The sequence below is a fragment of the Suncus etruscus genome, chromosome 17, assembly GCF_024139225.1.
Source record: "Suncus etruscus isolate mSunEtr1 chromosome 17, mSunEtr1.pri.cur, whole genome shotgun sequence".
In the NCBI taxonomy this organism is placed as follows: domain Eukaryota; kingdom Metazoa; phylum Chordata; class Mammalia; order Eulipotyphla; family Soricidae; genus Suncus; species Suncus etruscus.
The window spans coordinates 64,638,813-64,653,323 of record NC_064864.1 but is presented as its reverse complement, the minus strand read 5'-3'; positions in this window follow the sequence as shown (position 1 = coordinate 64,653,323).

The following is a 14,511-nucleotide window of genomic DNA, read 5'->3' as shown; positions in this document are numbered from 1 at the left end:
GATCTCTCTGGCCCTATTTCTGCTTCTTGATCACTCAGTGGGTAGGATGGAGGGATCTGAGGCCATGGGAAACTCTGAGTTATAGGGGAAAAAATGACAAAGCTCTGGGGGGCGCCCAAGTTTTAGGCACATAGAGAAAAGGGTCAGAGCTGGTGGGGGACAGAGCAGTCATTCAGATCTAATCCTCTAATCCTCTTTACTGTGTTGAAGCTACCATTGACCCACTCCTGACCATGGTTGTTGGGCTCAGGCATGTCCCATCACTCAGCGAATGGCTTGTTTTATTGTAGCATTAATATCCAGGACCCTGGAGAATATTCATCTTCCATATTTGATGAGTGCGGTCCTTTGCCTATTCCCATGGTCGACATCTCTCGAATTGACTGGCTGTCCTTGTCTCTTCCTTGCCATCTCCTCAATTGCCTGTGTAGTCTGTAGTTATAAAAGCTCTCCTCCTGACATATATTTGGGTAGGAGTCATAGTCATTGGTGCAGGTATGGATGGGCACCCTAGGGACTCTCAGGCAGGCAGTGCTGACCTGTAAGAAAGATTGGTATTTGGGCTCAATAATGTGGGAGTCCACCAGGCATACCCCTGGTGGTGTTCCTGGAGACTGTGCAGTTCTAGAGAAGAAAATAAGGGCCCTACACGTGTCAGGAATGGTCTCTATAGCCTGATCATCTCCCTATATCCTCCTAGTATAAAAAGTGCATTTTACAGTATTGGGCACTGTGTACACTCAGTGATGTACAGCAGTTCTCTGAACTCCTTCATTGTGCATGACTAAAACTTGACTTCCAATTGAGCAACAACATCCCATTTGCTTTACCCCACTCAATCCCTGCAGAAACACTTCTACTCTTCTCTGAATTGAACTATTTCAGTGACTTCATATGTGTAGATGCAATGGCAACTGTACATACAATACTCAGACATGTGATAGCAGCCCTCTGTGGCAGGTTGATTCCTCTGATGTAATATCCACTATGTAGGGTCATTCACAACATCACACATGGTTGAATTTATTTTATTTTTCTATTTTTGTCATGTTGGGGATTGAACCCAGGACTTCACTCATGCAAGACAAGTATTCTACTACTGAACTATATCCTAAACCCTGCTTTCTTTCTCCTCCTCCTCTCCTTCCTCTTCCTCCTATTCTTCCTCTCCCTCCTTTTCTTTCACCTCTCACTCCTCTTCCTTCCTTCCTTCCTTCCTTCCTTCCTTCCTTCCTTCCTTCCTTCCTTCCTTCCTTCCTTCCTTCCTTCCTTCCTTCCTTCCTCCTTCCTTCCTTCCTTCCTCCTTCCTTCCTCCTTCCTTCCTTCTTTCTTTCCTTTCTTCCTTCTTTCCTTCTTCCCTTTCTTCTTTCTTTCTTCCCTTCCTTCCTTTCTTCCCTTCCTTCCATCCTCCTTCCTTCCTTCCTTCCTTCCTTTCCTTCCTTCCTTCCTTCTTTCTTTCCTCTTTCCTTTATTTCTTTCTCTTTCCTTTTCTCTCTTTATTTCTTTCTTTCTTTCTTTCTGTCTTTCTTTCTTTCTCTCTTTCCTTTTCTCTCTTTATTTCTTTCTCTTTCCTTTTCTCTCTTTATTTCTTTCTTTCTTTCTTTCTTTCTGTCTTTCTTTCTCTCTTTCTTCTTCTTTCTTTCTTTCTTTCTTTCTTTCTTTCTTTCTTTCTATCTTTCTTTCTTTCTTTCTTTCTATCTTTCTTTCTTTCTTTCTTTCTTTCTTTCTTCCTTCTTTCTTTCCTCCCTTCCTTCCTTCTTTCCTTCCTTCCCTCCTTCCTTCCTTCTTCCTTCCTTCCATTCCTTCCTTCCTTTTTCCTTCCTTCCTTCCTTCCTTCCTTCCTTATCTTCCTTCCTTCCTTCCTTCCTTCCTTCCTTCCTTCATTCCTTCCTTCCTTCTTCCTTCCTTCCTTCCTTCCTTCCTTCCTTCCTTCCTTCTTCCTTCCTTCCTTCCATCCTTCCTTTCCTTCCTTCTTTCTTTCTCTTTTTTCTTTCTTTCTTTCTTTCTTTCTTTCTTCATTTTTTGCCACACCTAGTGGTGTTCAGGGTTACTCCTTTCTACACATTCAGTGATCGGTTTTGGATGGGGTTCGGGGAACCGTATGGGATGCTGGAGATTAAACCTGACTGAGTCAGCCATATGCAAAGCAAGCACTTTACATTGCTCTGGCCCATCATTTTATTTTTTATATTATTTTATTTTTTGGTTTTGGGCCACACTCAGCTGTGCTTAGGCCTTACTCCTGGCTCAGGACTCAGGAATCACTTCTGGCAGTGTTCAGAGGAGAGGACCATTTGGATGCTGGGAATTGAATCAGGGTTTGCTGAGTGCAAAGCAAATGCTATACCTATTGTAGTATTGGTCTGGCCCTTTCCTTTTATTTTTTAAGAATGAACAGTTTGTGGAAAGGGACAGGAGGGGAAAATTAGTGAAATTATGTAGACACCTATGGAAATGAGAGATTTTGTACAGTGTTTTATTCTGATGGAATTCAAAACTGAATATGACAATTGAGGGCAACTTTCCTCATTGTACATTCAGTAGTGAGGGGGATAGAATTCTTCTGGGGGGAAGGGTGCTACTATTTTAGTTGATTGAGGGGGTCCACATGTAACAATAGTTCTAGGGGGGCTGGAACTATAGCACAGCAGATAGGGTCCAATCCTCAGTATCCCATATGGTCCCCCGAGCCTGCTAGGGGTGATTTCTGAGTGCAGAGCCAGGAGTAACCCCTGAGCACCTCCCGGTGTGGCCCAGGAACCAAAAAACAAACAAACAAACAAACAGACAAGCAAAAACACCCCTAAAAACCAAAAACCACAAACAAAAAAACCAAACTAAGCTCCTTAGAAAGCAAATAATGGGCTGGGTCAGGTTGGGGACAACTGCTCCTGTCCTCAAGCGCTGCACATACAACTACCTACCTTCCTCCACAGATGCCTTCTGATTCTTTTTGCTTACAAGAGAAAACAATTGAGGTGTTTTCAGCATTTTGCCTCTGCATAGCCCCCTTCTGGATGAAAAGGTAAGTGCACAGACATTTGCTTTTGGGGCGACAGTCACTGCTTTGATGTCTGGAGACTCTAGAGTGAACCCAAGACTTGACAGCCAACCAAAGAGACATGATTGAAATACCATATTAGGCTGATATAGCACACAGAATACACTTTATACAAGATGAATTTATAATCTAGCATAGGGATGGGAAATGCTCATTGTTCCTTCAGCCCCTGTGACTTCCCTAAGAGCAAAACCATCCCTGCAAGAAATAGTTCCAGCTTCCGGCAGGTTCTGAATCAACGCCTCTGAAATTAGGTCACTGAAACACATTTCTCAGACTTCAGGTTGTTTCTGAATTATTCACCTCTGGTCTCTTTCTGACTTTTCTCTTACAAGAAATGATCACTCGCCAGAACGAGGCGTAGTTTAAACCCCCTGGGTCCTGATTGTGATTGGCTGCTGATATAACAGCCCTGGGTCCTGATTGCATGTGTGCCTCGCTGTCTCTCTTCCTCTGGGTCCAGGCACCTGCACAGGTGAGAGCAAACGTGCATAGCGTTCACTTAAGTTAGGAGCTAAGCCATTTTGAAGACTCCGGGTACTTTCTCTCTCTCTCTCTCTCTAGATCTTACATTCTTTCTCACACTCCGAGTTTGCACCACTCCACTTCATTGTTTTTCTATTCAATTATTCAATGTGTTTGTTATCTGCCCAAACATAAGAATAGTAAACACTCTGAGAAGGGGAGCCACTCTTTTACTTCTTTGATACTCTACACAGTGTCTGTTTAGAGACTAAATGTCTATTTCCACTTCACTTTTTGTACTAGGCTCAGAAGAAAATTATTATCATTATTATTGTTGTTGTTTGGGCTATGCCTGGTGGTGCTCAGATGTTATTCCCAACTCTGCACTCTAGGATCATCCCTTGTGGTGCTTTGGAGGATCATGGTGGTGGGGAGGCAGGGATTGAACCTGGGTAAGCCACATGCAAGGCAAATGTCCTACCTGCTGTACTATCACTCCAGCCCAGGGAAAAAGTAGTTTAAAATGTATAGAAATCAAGCCCATGTAAAACATTCTTGCTTTACAACACATGGGGGGCATTCATAACCAACTCAATTTCTTTTTTTTTTTTTTTTTTTTTGGTTTTTGGGCCACACCCGGTAACGCGCAGGGGTTACTCCTGGCTATGCGCTCAGAAGTCGCTCCTGGCTTGGGGGACCATATGGGACGCCGGGGGATCGAACCGCGGTCCGTCTCCTAGGCTAGCGCAGGTAAGGCAGGCACCTTACCTCCAGCGCCACCGCCCGGCCCCCCAACTCAATTTCTTATATTACCGAATGGCAGGGAATCTTCATAAGCAGAACTTGAGGCCCTTTAACTAAGTAACCCACAAGTAATTGTCATTCTATTCAGAATAGTCTTTGTAGAATGGTACTTGGTGCATTTCTTTTATTCACTTTCTGTTTCATGAATAAAAGAAATTTCATGCTAAGTGAATTGATCCTGTGGATTTCTTTTATTCACTTCTTTTTTTTTTTTTTTTTTGGTTTTTGGGCCACACCCGGTGACGCTCAGGGGTTACTCCTGGCTATGTGCTCAGAAGTCGCTCCTGGCTTGGGGGACCATATGGGACGCCGGGGGATCGAACCGCGGTCCGTCTCCTAGGCTAGCGCAGGTAAGGCAGGCACCTTACCTCGAGCGCCACCGCCCGGCCCTTTTATTCACTTCTTATTAGGTGAATTAGAGAAATCAAGGAACTCATAATAATTATCGGTAAACCATGTGGGGTGAAGTTTTCCCAAACTGTGTTTGGAAGAAAAGTGAGATCTTCAGTCTGTTGTTCAAAAACATTGAATATAAACATGTATCCCAAGTGATTAACTCTAGAAGCTTTACCACGAATCTATTAATATATGACATAATTAGCATAAATCTATCCTGTACAACTTCAGTAGAATGAAGACTCTCTCCCTAATTTGAACAGCCATTAGACTGAGTCGAAAGAGAGATAGAGCCAAGTTAGGGAATCTCTGGTCATTTCTGTAGTATAGCAGGTAGGGTGCTTACCTTGCATGCAGTTGACCTGGATTCAGTCACCAGTACCACATATGGTCCCCTGAGTTCATCTAGGAGCGATCTCTGGGCACAGAGGGAGGAGTAAGTCCTGAGCATTGCCAGGTGTGGTCCAAACACAGAAACAAAACAAAATCTAAGGTCATTATTGCTTTCCAAACCCAGGCTGATCTTTAAGAACTAAAGATTGTGGAGCGAAGTATAGAGCTAAGATACTTGCCTTGCATATAACTGACCCAGGTTTGATCCCTGGCATCATACATGGTCCCCCAGGTTCCAGCAAGAGAGATCCCTGAGTGTAGAATGAGGACTAATTCCTGAGCACAGCTGAGTGTGACTCCAAACACACAAGCAGAATTCAATGCTGGTTCCATTTGAACCATTAATAGACAATGGCCAATGCCTGGAGACAATTTTAATGGCCCACAGAGGGAAAATATGTTCCTGGCATCTGGTGAGAAAAAGGTGAGGTGGCTGTGAGCTCTAACCTGTGCTCCTCCACACAATCCCTGGGCTGGGTCTAAATGTTACTCAGACACCTCCCCCCCCCCCCCGTTCTATTGAGGTACTGTGATTTACAATACTGCTAAGGATATCTTCATGCATTTATCACTCCAACAATGTATCCACCACCCTATTGCCTTCTTCCTTCCACTAAAGTTCCAAAGGCTCTGCACCCACCTCCTCATCTCCCCATAAACTTAATTCTGTAGACAAACTCTAGTTCTGATGTCTTTGGATATTTGGTTTTGCTTTACCCTGTTTCTTTATAACTCATATATCAGAGGTATTTTTTTTTTATTGTGGGCATGGTGACAACTACACATCTTTAGATGAATAAGACTAAACTGAAAGCCCATCAAATTGGAAATAAGTTGCTTTCTCCTCAGAAAGTTTACGTTCTCTAAGAGATTGGTTGAGGTTTGATTCCCATTTTGATTGGTTGAGGTTTGATTCCCAGAGCTCCCAGACAGGAAAGACAGTTCCCATTGCCCTGTCCAATTAGAAATTCAAACCACCCAAGCTTTCTGCTCCTAAGGAGTGCAGCTCAGTGGAAGAAGACTGAAGAATAAGCCCCAGCCTTCCTTAGACTCCTGCTTTTATTGACAAGAAACAGGTCCCACCCAAGGGTGGGAAAAGAATACCAAGTAAGGAATAATTCAATATACTATCATCAGATCACACCCAAAGGTAAAGCACAATTATTCATTAGGGTAGGATCAGTAACCCAACACTCCTCCCCAAATTTCTATTTTAACAGATACATAAAGGAAAAGAATAGGAATAGTATGAATAACTCAAAAATAATACATTGAAAAGTTACATGAAGAGATAAATCAGACAATGACACAATTTAGTCAGAGTGAGGAAAATTAATAAAATGAGAAAGATAGAAATAGACTGATGCAAATATCCAAGTTTCTTTTATTCTAAACAACCCTTTTAGGTCAATCTTTCACATTTGGCAGTGTTCACAGAAGAGAGGGGAAGTTAGAACTTCTGGCCTTCATGTCTGGATCATGCAGAACAGAGCCTGAATAACCTCAGCTGTGAGTGAAGTCATGGCTAGAATCTGAACTGTGATGGTAAAGGTGCATCCTCGAAGATCTATGTTTACAACACTTCATATGAATCAATGAATCTGGAGGTAGAGGCAGATGCGAACATGATTTTCTCCCCGAGCACCATTGCCATTTTCTGCTAGAACAACCCCTGTACTCTAGCTGAACTGCTCTTCTGCTTATTCAAGGCCCCAAGAATTATTATTTTATTAATTATTTTTATTGTTATTATTCTAAGACTTATCTAATGAAATCACTTTGTGACTTATTTTTCATTACTTTAGATTTTGGGAGAGAGGGGAAAATAGGTGCGACAAGAAGTCTAATTGATAGTAAAATTTATGTCTATAAATCCAGGTCATATTCTGGAATCATAATTCAACTTATTTTTACACAGCTACCTTTGACTAGAATGAGAATTTGATGAATTGGTGATTAAAGCAAGGTCTGACCTAACAGGGCCGTAAAAGATTCCTTGGAGATATACAGGATTGAACATGGGAGGGTTGATTTCCAAAGCTTCCATGGAAGCAACAAGGAGATTAGCAAAATGTCTCATTAGAAAGTGAAGTCAATCTTCATTCTTGAAATGAATCAATTTTTACAGAATGGGGGTAGTATTACATATTGAGGACTGGTGTCTGTATAGTTCATGTTTCAATTACCCAGAGTTCTCAGAGTTTCCATAGTTATTAGAATCTTGCTGAATTCAATGTTTAAAAATAAGTGACTGATGTTACTACATTCCACCTGTTAGGTGCATTAAATAGGAATTTTATAGTCCTCAGTCCTCACTGGGTTCATATTAGCCCCGTATCAGAGATCTGGGAACTGAATGTTAGAGCCACTAAACAGCTTGCTCTGAGTTACACAGCCCAAAGGACAGTGTGATGGAAGAATCAAAGTCATTTTGGTTTAAACAGTGTGTGACCATCTTGAAATACTCAGATGCATTTTGTGGTCCTCAGGTGAAATTTCTATGACTTCAAATCAAAGTGGTACAACATAAATTAAAAATATCTGACAATGTGCTCAGACTGGCTGGATGATATTCCTGAGGACCAAAGGAGCTTTTTGTGAAAAGGGTTATTTGACTTTTCACACAAACTCAATCCAGCTCACTAAGTAACAGATGAAGAACTACCAAGCAGAGAAAATTTTCCTTGTATCTAAGCAGTGGTTCTCAAAAATGTGGTTACTGCATCAGCAATACTGGTAGCTTTAGGGACTTGTTAGAGATGCAAATTTTGACTCCCCCCCCAAACCTACTTTCCTAGCATCCAGGAGGGGGGCTCACACTGCTTAGTTGAAAACACATTTCCCTAGTTCTAATCAGGGTACAGATTTGAGAACCTCCACATTAGATCTCAGTCCTGTTGCTTCTTCGTGTTACCATTTCTACACTGTCCTGTCTCCAAAACTTCAACATTCCTGCATATTTTATGTTCCACTTTAATTGGCTAACAACAATCCCCTAAAATGTTCGATTTGTTGAAAAGACCAACTTCCCCAAGTATGTCTCGATAAACTCAACTCATGGTCACCCCCAGCTCCAATATTTCCCACAAGGATAGGATTTGAGATCAATTACATATACACCCAATATTAACTTGGACTGCAAATTCCTGAATTGAAGTCTATTTTGTTCTGATTAGTTTTTGAATTGGACATAGTTGTGTTTACTAAGTTGCTTTAAAAAAATTAACCAATCATGCTGGGAAATAGTAGTTCAGCATCAGACTCATGCCTTAGATATGTGAAGCCCTGACTTTTATTTCTTTTATTTATTTATTTACTTACTTTATTTAAGCACTGTGGTTACAAAAATGTTTGTAGTTGGGTTTCAGTCATAAAAATGTATACCCCCGTTCACCACTGTAATTTTTTTCCTGCCACTAATGTTCTTTCTTCATTTTCCTTCTCCCCCATCCTGCCTGCTTTCAAGACAGTCATTCTATTTCTCTCTCTCATTATCATTGTCACAGTAGTTGTTAGTGCAGTTATTTCTCAAACTGCTTTTACCAACCACTCTTTGTAGTAAGCTTCATATCAAGGGCTGGTCTTTCTGGCACTCATTTCTCTTTTCTCTGAGTATTATTACCATACTGTCTTTTATTTTTTCTTAAATCCCACAGATGAATGAGATTATTCTATCTCTGACTCATTTCAGCATGTCCATCCATGTACAGGCAACTTTCATTACTTCATTTTTTCTAACAGCTATGTACTATTCCATTTTATAGATGTACCACAGTTTTCTTAGCCACTCATCTGTGATGGGTTCTTTCTAGATTCTGGTTATTGTAAACAGTGCTGCAATGAATATAAGTGTGCAGAGGGCATTATTGTATTGTGTTTTTGTGTTCCTAGGGTATATCCCAAAGTGGTATTGTTGGATCAAATGGGAGCTCAATTTCCAGTTTTTTTGAGGAATATCCATATTTTTTTTCCAGAAAGGCTGGACTAGACATCAGCAATCCCCAAATCCCTGCCAGCCCTGATTGTTCTTTATGATGTGGTGGTGTGAAATGATACCTCATTGTTGTTTTGATTTACATCTCCGTGATTAATGATGTGGAGCATTTTTTCACGTGTCTTTTGGCCATCTGTATTTATTCTTTGAGGAAGTGTCTGTTCATTTCTTCTCCCCATTTTTTTTTGTTGTTGTTGTTTTGGCCACACCCGTTTGATGCTCAGGGGTTACTCTTGGCTAAGCACTCAGAAATTGCCCCTGGCTTGGGGGGACCATATGGGACGCCGGGGGATCGAACCGCAGTCCTTCCTTGGCTAGCGCTTGCAAGGCAGACACCTTACCTCCAGTGCCACCTCACCGGCCTCTTCTCCCTATTTTTTGATGGGGTTAGATTTTTTTTTCTTGTTGAGTTGTTAGTACCTTGCACATCTTAGATATTAGCACCTTATTGGTGCTAATAATATGCTAATCTTATATATAATTATATATTTTAATCATATAATAATATGCTGATCTTATTGGTATTGAGTGAATAATTTCTCCCATTCTGTGGGTGACCTTCTTACCCTAGTCGCTGTTTCCTTTGAAGTGCAGAAGCTTTTCTGTTTGATGTAATCTCATTTGTTTATCTCTGCTTCCACTTGTTTGGACAGTGGTGTTTCCTCCTTGAAGATGCCTTTCGTGTCAATGACATGGAGTGTTTTGCCTACATTTTCTTTTATGTGCCTTATAGTTTCAGGTCTGATATCAAGATATTTAATCCATTTTGATTTGATCTTTTTTGCATGGCATTAGATAGAAGTCTGAGTTCACTTTTGTGCTTTGGCTGACCTTGTGGTTGTCCCAGTACCACTTGTTGAAGAGGTTTTCCTTGCTCCATTTTGCTTTTCTTGCCCCTTTCTCAAAGATTATTTGATTATATGTCTGGGGATAGCCCTGGATTTTTAAATGTTATCTTTTTGTTTTAATTGTAAGCACCATGCTTTAAAAATACTGCAAATGGTAGGATTTTATGCACAAAACTTTCCAGCACCACATCCTCCACCAGAGTGTCTGCTTCTCTTCACATTGTCCCATTGCCCTCCCCATCTCTCTCCTCCCACTCCAAAAGTTTCCTGCTGAAGACCAGTTGCTTGTTTCTGTTGCCTTTGGTTATTTATTTATTATTTTCCTACTATGTTTTTTTGTATGCCAGATATGAGAGATTATTCTGTATCTGTCCCTCTCCTGTCTAACTTCACTAATCATGATTCTCTCCAATCCATTCACATGGTAGAAAATTCCATGATTTCATATTTTCCTAATGCCCGGTATGTATATTTACCATAGTTTCTTTATCCAGTCACCTGTCCTTTGCCATTTGGGCTGCTTCCTGCTTTGGCTATTGTGAATAGTGTACAATAAACATAAGAATTCAAGTGACTTTTCTGAATGAAGTTTTTAAGACTTTTAAATATAGCCAAGAAGTGAAATGTCTGAGTCATAAGAAAGCTCAATTTCTAGTTTTATGAGAAATGTTCATATTGTTTTCCAAAGAGGCTGGAAAAAATTGATATTCTCACCAACAGTAATGAAGGGTCTCCTTCCTCCACATCTATGCCAATACTGGCCATTTTGATCTTTGTGATGTGTGTGCCAGTATCACTTGTGTGAGATGGTATCTCATTGTTGTTTAGCTTTGATTTTCTCTGATGGTAAGTATTTTTTATATATATTTTGGAGGCTCCCTTTTTTTTTCCTTTTGGGCACACCTGGCAGTGTTTAGGAGTTATGGAAGTAACTTCCCCTGCGCTCAGAAGTCATTCCTGGCAGGCTCAGGAGACCAGATAGGATGCTAGGGATCAAAGCTGGTTGGCCACGTGCAAGACAATGCCCTACTCATTGTGCTATCTCTCTGGCCTTAAGGCCCTAGATTCTATCCTATCACCACACACACAAAAATATAGGTAACTTAGATTTTATATACTTGACACGTTTGTTTTTGTTTTTGGGCCACACCCAGTGGCTCTCAAGGGTTACTTCTGGCTCTGCATTTAGAAATTACTCTGGGCATGCTCAGGGAATCCTATGGGATCCCAGGGATTAAATTCTGGTCAGCTGTGTGCAAGACAAAAGCCCTTCCCCTTGTGCTATCATTCTGGGCTCATACTTGGTAACTTTTGACAAGGACTAGTTCAGTATACTTAAACCAGTCTAAGAAAACAGAAAACTGTTTCTTTTTTTTTTTTACCGAGTCTTGCCAAATTTGCCAGAGAAAACACTTGCTTTGGATGTCCACTAGGAAAAGGAAAAGCTGGCTGACTGGGAGAGCTTTGGGTTTATCGGCACAACTTCCAGATTCAGGAAATTATATGGTCCTCAGTGAGTCACAAAAAACATGATAGCGCCTCTTCAAGAGCAGAAGAGTTCTAATTTTGGTCTATTTTTCTCCTCCTCTTAGTCTCTTGGGTCCGAAGTCAGGCTGAATATTGGTGAAGGGAAGTTTACTAGTGCTCAAGTTTTATTCAGCAAGACACAGAGGCGTCCCCTGCAGGAATATTCAACAATTGCCATTAGCTTAATTCTATTGGATTTGAAAGAGTCAACAAGCAACTTCTTGTATCTCCATGCACCTCCTAGCCCAGAATCAACCAAAATTACCCAGAATAAACATGGTAATCCTCTTCTAAGATATCAATGGCTGTCCTCTCTACTGGATTCTTCCAAGGTGCCTTTAATCCAGGTTAAAAAAAAAAACAAACCATGCTATTCAGGAACAGAAAGTTTATTTAAACCCCAAACAAGACTTACAAAAATGTGCAAAGCAACAGTGCAGTGGCCAGAGAGCTAATAATGTTGCCAGAGGACTGAACAACAGGCTCACTTGAATCAACATCACTTTTTTCAAGTCATCCCCTACTGTGCTTCTAAATAAAGAATGATTTGCAGGCCAGGTTTATTTCAGCTCTGGAAAGAAGGTCTGCAACTCAGGAGGAAAAAAAACCAACTAGAGAATTCAAACCACTGGCAGTGACAAGTGTCCCTTGTACAAATAAATTTGAAAGAGGGAGGCTTTATAAATCCTGTCTATTAGCTTCATAACGCCTTGCAAGAGGAAACTTGTGCTGGAGGAAAAAATTGGCAGCAGCATGACACAGAAAAACCTTTAACCGAGCATGCCCCCCCAAAACACTCTCACATATGTGTATGTAAAGGCACATGTGCATGCATACACCCATCTTCAAGTCTTCAAGTCCTTCATAGTATAAACGCCACGGAAGCACAACTCCCCTTTGGTTCAGGGTCTGTAAGTCTAGTTAAAGGTAAAACGACATAGCTGGGAGAATGCAGGGGGGCAAGCCAGGATCTACAGCCCCACTCGGATCCATAAGAAGTAGCTTCTCTCTCTCTCTCTGCCAAGGGCAAACATGGGGCTATCACTTGCATGGCTGCCATTGGACTGTCATCTCTCTTTTCGTAGAGGCAGACATTGGAAAACAGAGAAAGCCCAGGAAGAAAGCCTCTTTTTCTGACTGCAGAGATTAATGTAGATGTGAACACATTAGTTCTGTTTTAGGGCGACTCTTGTCTGTTACTGATAACTGGGATTGGGAAGATTGGGTTTCCTAATAATGGGCCGCGTGAGCCCGGCCATCATCTCTTATCAGCTACATTAGTTTAAAACCTGCAATTTTGAACTTAGCATGACTGAGCTTTGCCCAGATTAAATTACTCGACTTTTGTTGGTGTCTCTGTGAACTTTCCTGAAAAGGATAGTCCTCCTTCTGTGTGTGAAAGTGAAGCCCAATCACATACTTTATTGATATTTATGCCCTACAAATGATAGTGCTAATGTACTTTAATGCCTGTCTACTTGACTGGAAAGGCTGTGAGCTGGGTTTGGAGCTTTTGTTTTACTTAAGATCCTGTGGAGTACTGTAGTCTCTTTGTGAGTTTAATGATAGCATGCTGATTTTATTTCTTCTTGTTTTTCCTACAGCCTTATTCCAGAAGGTTTCCACCAAAGTCTTTTTTTTTTTTTTCTAGAAAAGGCTCTGTAACTGCCCTGATATAGTTACAGTGTTGGCAGAGTTCCAGCACCAAAATAGGGTCAGGTGAATGTTTGGCCACTTAAGAGCAATGGTAGACAATGCAGGAAACAGAAACTTTAGCTAAAGGAAGCCCACATTGACATTTTGTGCTAGAAAGTTCCCCCAAGAACAGGGGAGACTTGGTCTCCAAACCATGAGGATTACTGTCAGAGGAATCTTGCAGATGTCTTTCCAATGCCCAATAGGGGTTAATGTTCTTAACTCACCTCAAGTGTACCAAGAATCCAGGCATCAAACAATTTCACCATCTTGAATCAGGAAACTAAAAGTTGGCCTGAGATTGGGCAGAAATTTAAGAGACTGTTTCCATTCCTCTGTTTAGGTTAGTGAGTTTGAATTCATCAGACATGAGTCATAAGTCTACTTTAGGTAAAGACCAAAATGGGACCAGAAGATGAAAAGTTCAAGTTTCTTATAGAAAGGAATAATTATCCAAGGGTAGTGGTCAGTTGTCACTACTTTCTGCTAAGGTGTTAAAGGAAGAAGTTTAAGGTTTATTTAAATCAACACCAAATATTTTAAGTGCTTTCAAATCCCCTTCTCTTTCCATAATTCTGAACAAGGCACATGTTTCTGAAGGGTCTGTGGTCTGCATGTGTTGGCAATAGTCATAGGTAATATGTATTTTAGGCCTGAAGAAGCTCCCAGACTTTGCAATATGATGATCAAAAAAATGAAGTTATTGCAAAATGAGTGTGTAAAAATATAAACAACAAAGTTGAGCAAAGTTGCTTTTGACCAGTTGTTATTGACAAATCCAAAAACGGCCTGAATCAGTTCTTATCATAACTCAAACATATGAAACAACCAAAGTGTTTTCTTGCCACTCACATATCCCAAGGAAGTGGAACCAGAGTCCATCTCTTTCTTGATTTTCATTTCCATCGAAATAAAAGGTTATTATTAATTATAATTATTTTTTGCAGTGATTTACTTTTCTGGGCATTCTGAAAGTCTCACTCTTAATATCCAACTAGCCTTAGAGCATTCTGCAACCCCTCTGTTGTTGCTTTTGAGTTTTAAATTGAGGCACAACAAGAATTGTTGGAAGAGACTCTTTATTCTGACTTGGATATACAAAGAGCTGAGATCATCCACTCTCCCACTCTCAATCCTGTTAGATGCCCACAACTTGTCTTTTTCCCAGATCATCTAGTATTTATTACACATTCCGACCCAGGTGTGGACATGTAGGCAGATAAACAGCTCTCTAATCTTACAAATGACTGGACTGGCCAAGTTTTCCAAAGATACTTTGTTTTCCAATGGAATTTTCAATAATGAGTTGATTTTTTATCAATTTAAGT